Below are 11,576 nucleotides of genomic sequence, written 5' to 3'. Positions count from 1 at the left end.
CCTCCTTCCTCCCACACTTTGTCTTCTCACTTTAGATTGTAAAATCTTTAGAGCAGGTCCTGTTCTGCTATGTGTTCGTACATCACTTAGCACAATGGGCTGATCTTAGTTGAGGCCTTTAAGGGTACATCTACACTGCAATAAAAGACCTATGGCACGGTCATGGCTGATCCAGGTCAGCTGACTCCGCTTCATGGGACTTTGCGCAGCAGGGCTAATTGCAGTGTAGATGTTTGGACTCATGCTGAAGTCTAGGTTCTGAAACCCAGTGGGGGCAGGGAGGTGAGTCACAGGGTATGTCTACACTGCAATTAGACTCTCGTGCAGTCGGAATCAATTGGCCTGGGCTCTGAGACTTAGCACTGCAGGTTTTGCATTACCATGTACACGCACCCTAAGTTCTACTGTTGTACAACTAAAAAGTAATTGTGATCCATACACAATGTATTTTTAAATTATCTCAAATTCCTATTAACATCAATGGTAATTGCATGGGAGTGTCAAGAGGGAAATGGTTCATGAAATTACATTCTGTAATTTACAGTAGAGGAAATGAGCCCCTTGTATGCTATAATTGTAAGGATTCATATTTGGCCAGAAGCAGGAATTTAAGATCTCATGGCTCAGATCTCATCTGCTAGATACTAACCGCTATTTACTTTAGTATGAATGACTGAGTCAGCTCTGACTGCCATATCCTCATTTAATTAGAAAGATCCCTTCAAACTGTATGTGTTGACTTTTCTGAATTATGCTTTTTCTTGACAGATGGCTTACACTTTCCAGTCTGACAAAGCACTGGCACACAGACAAACAGTACTGGACCCAGTTTCTCTCAAATTTCACTGCTGTAATACTATAAAAGATTTGATAAAGCTGCCTACATTATTGATATAGGAAACCATTTGTCACCAGTTTAGTAAATATTGAACTGCATGATTAGTGACAAATTAAGTATAAATTGGCAAAACTTAAATGCAAAAAGCCTGACTAGCGCAAAAGATTAGCCATGACTATACAGATAAGTAAATAATACTCTGTGCGTATCATTACAGCCTGTACCCTTATGTCACCTTTTTTACAAGACTATGATAAATTTTGTACAAAGTATAACTTGTGAGGTATCATTTTAAAACTCATAATCTGCTGAACATTATTGTCCTGGTAAAATGTGTGTCAACGTTGTATGTAAAGTTATAAAATTCTACTGTATAAGACATGTTTCAAATCTGGAGAAACAGCTTCAAACCAGTTCCCCAGAGACAAAACACTAACCAACACCTCAGCCAGCTGTCAACATAATCAAATGGACTATCACCTGGTTTAGTTGCCATTCTTTGGCAGGAAGAAGGGTGTGAGTGAGAAATTTACATCTTGGAAATGGAACAGCTGAAGGTTCCCATGCAAACAGACTTTCTATCTCCTTAACCTTAGCTGGAGATGATTTTCAAAGAGGAAAATAACTATAAGTGAGAACAGAGGATACAAATTTCTCTTTTCAACTCTATTCATGGCATCAACAACACTTGAAAGACAAAGGAATCATAGTTGGTCTGGGGAGAGATCCTGGCTGGAAGATTCAGCCAGTAAGACTGCTAGAATACATGGTGAGGAAGACTTTCACTTTGAATTCACTTAGCTTGTTAAGTTAGGTATTAGTTTGTGTTTTACCTTTTTATTTCTGTGTAACCAATTCTGAGTTTTATGTCTCATTACTCACAATTACTTAAAATCTATCTTTCTGTAGTTAATAAATTTGTTTTGTTGTTCTATCTAAACAAAGGAGTCTGGATTGAAGCATTTGGGAAATTCCATTTGACATAAGGTTTGTGCATATCATTTTCTATTAATAAAATGACAAAATTTCTATGAGTTTTTATTGTCCAGGAGGGTATTGGGCAGTACAAGATGCACATTTCTGGTGACAAATCTGGGACTGGATTTGCTGGCATTGCTCTAATATAATTCAGGAGTGGCTGGCTAGAGTACTCATATTTGATAGTTGGGAGTAATTTACATGCAAGAGGCTATGCATGAGCAAACCAGGAGTGGTTGCTCTCATAGTGAAACAGTGTAAAAGACACCCCAGGCTGGAGAACTGAGGGGACACAGCTGTTCAACAGTCCAGATTATACCTTGGGTAATGTCACGCATATAGCATGTTATAGCAGACAATCTCAAAACACATTATAAACATTAACATATCTTAGCCTGGAAGCCCTCTCTGGGGGTATGTCTACACTACCGGATTATTCCGATTTTACATAAACCGTTTTTTAAAAACAGATTGTATAAAGTCGAGTGCATGCGGCCACACTAAACACATTAATTCGGTGGTGTGCGTCCATGTACCAAGGCTAGCGTCGATTTCCGGAGCATTGCACTGTGGGTAGCTATCCCATAGCTATCCCATAGTTCCCACAGTCTCCCCCACCCATTGGAATTCTGGGTTGAGATCACAATGCATGATGGAGCAAAAACAGCGTTGCGGGTGATTCTGGTAAATGTCATCACTCAATCCTTCCTCCGTGAAACCAACGGCAGACAATCATTTCGCACCCTTTTTCTCTGGATTGCCCTGGCAGATGCCATAGCATGGTAACCATGGAGCCCATTTAGCCTTTTTTCACTTTCACCATATGTGTACTGGATGCTGCTAACAGACATGGTACTGCAGTGCTACACAGCAGCATTCATTTGCCTTTGCAAGGTAGCAGAGATGGTTACCAGCCCTATTGCACCATCTGCTGCTTTGGAAATTGGCTATGACGGTTACCAGTCATATTGTACCATCTGCTGCTGTCATGGGTGCTCCTGGCTGGCCTCTCTGAGGTCGGCTGGGGGCGCATGGACAAAAATGGGAATGACTCCCCAGGTCATTCCTTTCTTTATGTTTTGTCTAAAAATAGAGTCAGCCCTGCCTAGAATACGAGGCAAGTCTACTAGAGAATCAGAGAGCACAGACGCTCTGGGTCAGAGCCCTAGATATCCCGCAGAAATGATGAGCTGCATGCCATTCTGGGGGGTGCCCCTGCAACAACCCCACCCGTTACTTCCCTCCTCCCACACCCCTCCTGGGCTACCATGGCAGTTATCCCCCCATTTGTGTGATGAAGTAATAAAGAATGTAGGAATAAGAAACACTTGCATCCGACGAAGTGGGTATTCACCCACGAAAGCTCATGCTCCAAAACGTCTGTTAGTCTATAAGGTGCCACAGGATTCTTTGCTGCTTTTACAGATCCAGACTAACATGGCTACCCCTCTGATACTTGACTTTTTAGTGAGATTAAAATGAGGGGGAGGCAGCCTCCAGCTGCTATGATGAGGATGGTTACCAGCCCTATTGCACCATCTGCCAGGACTGAATCTCCAGGACACAAAGCTTAAAGAGGGGAATGACCAGGAGTCATTCCCATTTTTGCCCAGGTGCCCCCAGCCAACCTCACCGAGGCCAGCCAGGAGCACTCACAGGATAATGACAAGGCTGGCTATCAGTCATATTGTACCATACCATCTGCCAGAGAGGATGCTGCTGTTTAGCGCTGCAGCACCCCATCTACCAGCAGCATCCAGTAGACATACGGTGACATTGAAAAGAGGTGAGAAACAATTTTTTTCCCTTTTCTTTGAGGGGGAGGAGGGGGGTAAATTGACAACATATTCCCTGAACCACTGGCGACAATGTTTTTGACCCTTCAGGCATTGGGAGCTCAGCCAAGAATGCAAATGCTTTTCGGAGACTGCAGGAACTGTGGGATAGCTTGAGTCCGCAGTCTCCTGTCCCTCCCTCCATGAGCGTCCATTTGATTCTTTGGCTTTCCATTACGCTTGTCACACAGCACTGTGTTAAGTCCCTGCTGTGGCCTCTGTCTATCATAGCCTGGAGATTTTTTCAAATGCTTTGGCATTTTGTCTTCTGGAACGGAGCTCTGATAGAACAGATTTGTCTCCCCATACAACGATCAGATCCAGTATCTCCCGTACAGTCCATGCTGGAGGTCTTTTTGGATTTGAGACTGTATGGCCACCCGTGCTGATCAGCGCTCCATGCTGGGCAAACAGGAAATGAAATTCAAAAGTTTGCGGGGCTTTTCCTGTCTACCTAGCCAGTGCATCTGAGTTCAGATGGCTTTCCAGAGCGGTCACAATGGTGCACGTTGGATACTGCCTGGAGGCCAATACAGTCGAATTGCGGCCACACTAACCCTAATCCGACATGGCAATACCGATTTTAGCGCTACTCCCCTCGTCGGGGAGGAGTACAGAAATCGGTTTTAAGAGCCCTTTATATCGATATAAAGGGCTTTGTTGTGTGGACGGGTGCAGGATTAAATCGGTTTAACATTGCTAAATTTGGTATAAACACGTAGTGTAGACAAGGCCTGGGGGATGGGAGATAAGCCATCTATTTTCCAAATGAAGAAACATGAAGGGCATCTACACTCAGCAAAAATGGTGTTGCTACCAAATGGTGGGCACCACATGCAAAATAAATGCTGTCTTGGTTTGCATCATCGGTTGCACCATTTGGGAGAAAGCCTTTAGAGCTTGTGTAAGCATTTAGTCAGGAGCTCAGAGTGGAGGAAGCACTCTACTCCCCCTGCTGGTGAAAAGGGAAAACTATCTCTATAGAAAGAGTACCATTTTACATATGTTACATACCCACAATTCCATCAGTCACACTTAGAAATCACCCTAACTGAACCAGACTTGCCCTTCAGTAGGGAGAGGAGGTTGGAAGTCTGTATGGCAGGGGGTTCTTCTCCTGGGAAGTGCATGTCTGAGCAGCAAGATAGTTGCTTTAGGGTCAGGTGCTCTTAACATCCCTCTCCTGAGGGTCATGTGGCAGAATGGACTCTTTAGTGGAAACTTGATGAGTGACAGCACAGCTGAGGCAAGGTCAGTGGGGTTCTTCCTTGTTACTTAAACTGAGCTGAAATACAAAGCATGGTCAGGTGGTGGTACTTTAAAATGGGATTAAACAAGCAGTTTCAAAAGGGCAGGATCCAGATCTGTAGAGAGTACTGCCCTTAGATACTTGGATTGTTACTATTTATTGATCTGAGCTGTGAATGGGATTGGGGGTGGATGGAGTGATGTGCCCAGGGAATTCTTACCTGCCAGGCATTCACAGTGACTGGAGGGGAGAGCACTGATTGGATTATAGTAGATTTATAGAGCGCTCTAATCTTTGAATGTTATAATATTGCTGAGTTTTCCCTGATTCTATGACCTTGTTTCCACTAATAAAGATTCCCTTGTTTTGCATCTAGACTTGGAGTACAATAGGGTAGTCTGCCCCTTTAAGGGCCTGCAGAGCCAGGGACCAGCGCAAGCCCTGGCTTAAGGAGAAGCTCAGCAGGCAGGTGTTGGGAACCAGCTGATCCAGCTAAGCAAAAGCTAATGATTGGCTCTGATTCCCAGCAGGAAGATATAAATGAGGACCAGGCCTGTAAGGGAGTAGTAGGAGAAACAAATGTATTCCTCAGCAGCAGTGGGCTGCAATGGGGTATATAGGCCAGCCCTGTAGTATCCCTGAGGTTAAGGGAGGACCATGACCCTTGAGTTACTGGATAGTAGAGGACCCTGCAGTATCTGCCTTGGTCAGGACAATCACTTCTAGTTTTTTCCATATTTCTTGCATTTGTGTGGCAGAAAAATAAAAGAGCCTGTGCAGAAGGCTAAAACAGAGTTGGGTGTGGCTGACTGTATCCCCCCAAGCTGGTGGACAGGCCACCAGACTACACAATGTACTTGCAGGAGAGGAGATTCTGCCTGCTAAGGGCAAGCAGATTCATTTATTTTTCCTGGAATTCTGGGGGAACAAGCTAGTTCTGCTCTTTGGGAGGGACCCTAGACATACTGAACCTGGACCTCGTTACTGCTCTTAACCACCTGGCAGAAGGGTATAATGAGGTCTGGTCCACAGCTAGGGCTCCTTGGCTCTCTGGTAATACTACTACTAATCATAGTAGTGATACTTGCCTGCAGTTGCGCCAATGAAACGTGCACCAGCTTTCCCACGCTTAGAAATCACAGGCATTGCAGCTGAATGATTCAGCCACTCCCCAAGTTCCAACCCACAGCGCAGCACCTCACACATCAGTGACTGCAAGAGTACAGCAATACACCCCCTCACCCCAGTATCCCATGGGGCAGTGCTACAGGAAGTTTGTTACCTGTAATAAAAAAGGCAAACATATGTTACAGACAGCAATTACCAGATCAGTTGCATCCACTAGCCAGATCCTTGAACTCCTGCGCTAGGTTCCCGCTGCTTTTGGATTGTATCACTTCCTGCTGCAGTGAAGAATTTTTTATTGCACTTTTGGGGGGGGCATTTATTCTTGTTTTCTGATGCTAAACTTAATACATTTTTATTATCTGAATATTCAGAATCACTCTCAGACCGTTTAAGTAGTATATTGTCAACAAATCAGACCCCGTTGGCCTGTGTCATGTGACTATTGAGATAATATGAAGACCCAAACTTATGAGTGAGGGACCTGCTCAGAATCTGGAGCTAGCAGACAATCCAAACCAACCTTGTCTCTGCCAAAGTCCTGGGTGTTCTACTTGCAAAATGTCACAGAGGCTGACAGAGTTGGACACTGAAGCCGGTGCCAAGCAGCGCAATGATAAGAAAAAGGGGCTGAAGGTACAGTTCAGAAAGGCCCAGGACAATAACCAGAATTCTGAGGCCAACAGATTCAGCTGCCCTTCTTGAAAAGCTGTATTTGAGCCTCATGGACAGGCCATCCAGCAAGTTTGCCATGCGTGTGGCAGCTAGCCAAGAGCTCAGCTAGGACATACATGGAAAGGGCCCTAAGGACCAGGAGACGACTTAACTGAAGTCCAAGGATTGGATGACAGAAGAGATAAGGAGCCATTGTTGCAAGGTATAATGCTGCATTTCTTTTTATTATATTTTCCCATTGTTTAAACAGGTACTTAGAAAATGGGGGGGAGGTAATTTAATTTCATTGCCACTATTGTTATTTTATTACTTATTGTAAAGGCAGACATTGCAGCGCCAATATTCTTGAAAGTCAGCTGATGATGTGATTGCAGATAGCCTTATAAATTCAATTTAACAGAATACATATGTGGGCAGTTGGGCATTAGAGAAAGGTTTATTGTTAATTTGGGTACAGTTCTTTCTAGAAGCTGCTTCACATCACTGGTAAAGTCTGTTCACTACTTACTCTCTGTCTGACTGCATCATTTCCTAGGGTGTAGATGCTGCCTACATGATACTCCACACAAAGCAAGTAAAAACATGTGATTGGTTCAAAACAGTAGAATCACCCGTGATGGCAGAAATTCCCTGGTTTCTGAAAGTGTCAAACAGTACTAAAACTTACTGTACACTCCATTAATGCCACCTATAATAAATTAGTCAGTGTGACAGCCCTCTTCCCATTGCGGAGTAAATATTTAATGCGGGTAGGTAAAAGCTGCAGATTGGAGAAAAAAATGTCTTAAGTATCAGAATAGTTAATCTCTCCGCCATCCACCCCTCTAGCTCCTGACCATGTTAAAAAGCAAAACATCTTTTCCAAGTCCCAGGAAAACTAACATGCCTCTTTGACTGCAACAGAGTGTCAGTTCTGATCATCAAATTAAAATGTTTTGTTACAAATTTCCAAGAGACTTTAACATAGAAGTGACTGACTAATAGCACCAGCTATGTATCTAGAGTCAAACCCCCCACGTAGCCCCTTCTACAATAGGCTGACCCACTACACTCCAACTTCAGAAGTGTTCAGATCTGGATCCAGGGTTTTGGCTTGAGCTCAACTATAATTATAAGGTTAAAAATAAACTATAATTGTTAACAATCAGGATGACTGGTGAGGCCAAATCCTGCTCTCTCTCCATCAGCTTACACTGACCTTACACAGGTGTAACAGAGTTCTGAGTTTGTCATTAACAACTGCATGTTGCATTTTCTCCAATTTTGTTGATTTCTTCCTGTCTCTTGTTGTTCTCTTCACTAGCTGGAGGAGAAAACATTTTATGTGCTTTTCACTGTCACATATTTGTTACACTCCTAGTTCTTTAACTGGCCACTTTTTCTTCCTTAAGGGATGTTGTGAAGTCAGCTGCTACTGCTTCAGAAAGAGACCACAGCGTCTGAGACAGAAGACTAGAACATGGAAGTGGCATGTAACATTTACAACCTGTTCTGTCAGTAAAGAATCCCTCCTAGTTATACTGGTATGCCAGCCACTGATAGAAAAGCCCCAGGGAGTGCTATTCACAAAGTGGGGGTGGGGGTGGTAAAGTAACAGTGTGGGATCATGGAGAAGGCAGCCCAAAAATGAGCTCAACAACCTTGCTTAAAAAACTAAGCTGACCTTGAGTCAGTGTTTCATCAAAGTATGAAACTGAACCCTTGTCATACATTTTGTTGTGTCAGAAAGTGAGTGACCAAGAGCCCTCACAGAGGGATTCATTAGATTAAGCACTGTAAAAAGAAATCTGCTCTAATTCTAGTCTTGTGGTACTGGTGTCTCATTTTTGAAGATTCCTACCACTGCCACCATCTTCTAACCTAATGAATGTTATGTGGGGATGGCTATGTTCACAGAAGCCCAAGACAAACCAAACCCTGTCAAACTTAAAATAATGATATGTCAAACATCACTCCACTTGACTCAGCAGTGTGTGCCAGGCACAGAAAGTTTCAAAAGGAGTACAAGAAATATTTGGGGACTGCTTGTTTTTAATGGTACAGTTGAAATTGAATTACAAAATTGTATAAATGAAGTTTTATGGCTATTTTGATTCTTAGGGTAGCTTAATCCATGACTCATCAAATACCCCTGTGTGTGCATGTGCCCAAATTTTAAATTCTAAATCTCCTGGCAGGACTAATAGCTTGGTTATAGCATAGTTTCTCACATAGTGATGATTATGGCTCCCTCCTCCCCAGAAACCAAATATATGACAGGCTGAGACGCTCAGCTGGCCCTCTAAATTCCTTCCACCTAGATTAGCTGGGAAGACTTCCCCACCCCCTATAGCCTTAAAGGGCCAGTATACCTGTTTACACCATGCATTGCTTGTCCAGTGAGCATGATATCCACTAGACAAAGGCATCAGGATTCCCAGTCTCATTTCTGAACCCAGGTTTACAGCATGGCAGCACAATAAACTGCCACTGTGCTGCATGGAGTGTCAATGTGTCAAAGGTCATATAATTTCTTGATTTGTTGATATTAAGACCCATGTTTTCATTTCTGATTAAACAAGTATTTTAAAAAAAAACTAACATTGGGACTCATAATTAAGTCAATGTCACTGTTCACATGAGTAAAGTTATACAGGTGCATAAGCATTTGCAGGATCAGAAGCTAAGTACGTGCTTGTAAAAATATCCTTCATCACCCTGGAGCCCCTCTATAGATTTACATTAATTTTGTTTATATTTTGAAATATATTCCTCTACCTGAGCAATGCAGATTTTTACTTCCTTTCCCAGTAAAACAAAAAAGCTTTGAGTGTGATACGAGGGCATCCTCTGTTAAGTGACTCAGCCAGGTTACACTTCACCGGATTTGACATCTAGCAGTTTGCTTCACTGTTTACAGTTTTGCCATCAGCTTTATCTGTGCTAGAGGATTTTCAGTGGTTCTGATGAATGGGTGTTAGCAATGTCAGAAACCCTACTGTAAGAAAAGATTTTGGCTACCAACGTGGTTTTCAGCACCATGTTGATTAGCCTGGCCCCAGCAGGGTTTGATGACATTCATTGAAATTGTATCTAGACTAGGGCTTCTAACATTGCTAACATCCATTCACATTAACCAACATTGGCACCACTAGGAAATTTTGATAACACTTTTTAGAACAGACATAGCTTCTGTGAGCCAGACCACACCCACCCAGGGTACAAGGCAAGCCATGACAGGTGGCTAAAGCAATAAGAATCTGAGGCTCCCCTAATCAAATTCGTCCTCACTCATTCTGCCAGGGTTGCCTTCCACTAGCCCTGGGGCTCACCCCCAAACCCGTAGGATCCCCAGGTTTCTACATGTGGCTAAAGCCATCTGCATGGCAGTCCTGTGCCTCCACACCATCTCTTTGCACCCAGTGAGCCTACTGCTTCCTGAAAGTTCTGCTGCAATGGAATTGCACTACCAGGAGCTCCTTCCTCCAACAGCTGCACCTGGGACTCCATAAAGGGGGATTCCCACTACCAAGAAGCTAGGTTGTATTACCTTTTCAGGGTACTCACTGCAAGACTAGATGGGGGTCATGTACTTCCTCCTATCCCCACCCTCAGCCAATATGTAGTTGCCCATTCCCTGCCTCAGTCCTTTGAGTCCTCACCTGTTGGGTTCCTAAAAAGAGTGATGTTGCATTAGAGGTGCTGGTCCCACTCTTTTGCCTGGGGTGGGGGAAGATCCACAGGCAGACTGTGGGGCTGTGATCTGGCCCTGTGTAAACAGGATGGTGACAAATATAAGTGATGGACAGAGTAGAAGAGCCACATACAACTTACTTTTTACTTGATAGAGCCTAAGAATGGTCAGCCAAATAAATCAGTTCTCAAAGGGTAATGCCCTAATTTGCTAGTATTGTGTTCTCAGTGTTCATAAATATCTCCAACATGCCGCTAATGTTCAGCTGGTCACAATGAACAAGAACACTTTAAATACTGTCACCTATTAAATAAAGATGTCAAAGGGTTGGATTCATTTTGCTTTTCTAGACTGTTCAGTAGTGAAAAGAGCAAGAGACAATTTGATACTAATGGTCTGTTAACATTTTCAGAGCCTTTTTTTCAACTCTAATATAAATATTCTGAGGCATTTTGGAGCCTAAAATGTCTGTGCATCTATAGTCTCTCTAAATAACACAAGTGCTGATGATCTTTGTGGTAAATTGCATTTATCTTGCACCTTTGACTATCTCACCTGCACTTTGCACATTAATCCATTTCCACCAGGAATCCTCCTAACATTCCAAACCCCTGAAGAGCTTTGCCTTCAAAAAAAGCAATGAAACTGCCAGCTAAACTTTCCCGCATATTACACTGGCTTGAGGCATAGGATTGGGCAATATTCAGTTCTGTAATAGTGACACATTTAAGTGTGACCCTTCAGGGCTAAGAATGGGAACTTCATACCCCTGGGAAAGGAAGATTCACAATTTTGTAATGGTACAAAGAGCACTTTCTTCTGGCTTGACAGTTTCTAGGTTATTGTATCTTAAAATCCTAACATTATTCTATATAGAAGAGCTCCTTTTAGGTTCCTACAATATTACTTTTCCCTATACAGTTGCAGCAAAGATATTGGCCCTCCTCTTTACAGACAAAAAAAAAATATTAAAAGCTAGTCTATACGACAAAGGTTTTGCCAGTATAGCTATACTGACAAAGTCTCCTATTGGAGCCACAGTATATATTGACAAAAAGTTGTTTTGTCAGTATAGTGAAATTACTTCCAGGAACAACATAAGCTATACCAGCAAAAGGAATCACTTGCCAGTATAAGCTGCATCTACATGGAGTTTTGCTGGCAAAACTTTGTAGTATAGACCTGGCCAAAGACACTTTTTTA

The 11,576-nt window shown here is 42.9% G+C and overlaps 1 long non-coding RNA gene across 1 annotated transcript; it reads left to right on the top strand.

Annotated features, from left to right (window-relative positions):
• Positions 1-4,764: 4,764 nt before the first annotated feature.
• Positions 4,765-9,128, top strand: LOC120395716. The gene is made up of 3 exons (XR_005592751.1): positions 4,765-4,902; positions 6,400-6,902; positions 8,092-9,128. It is a non-coding gene; the product is annotated as an uncharacterized LOC120395716 (long non-coding RNA).
• Positions 9,129-11,576: the final 2,448 nt, after the last annotated feature.

This window comes from Mauremys reevesii, linkage group 1 (assembly GCF_016161935.1).
Source record: "Mauremys reevesii isolate NIE-2019 linkage group 1, ASM1616193v1, whole genome shotgun sequence".
Classification (NCBI taxonomy): domain Eukaryota; kingdom Metazoa; phylum Chordata; order Testudines; family Geoemydidae; genus Mauremys; species Mauremys reevesii.
The sequence above is the reverse complement of the archived record's forward strand: the minus strand, read 5'-3'. Positions and strand labels throughout refer to the sequence as shown.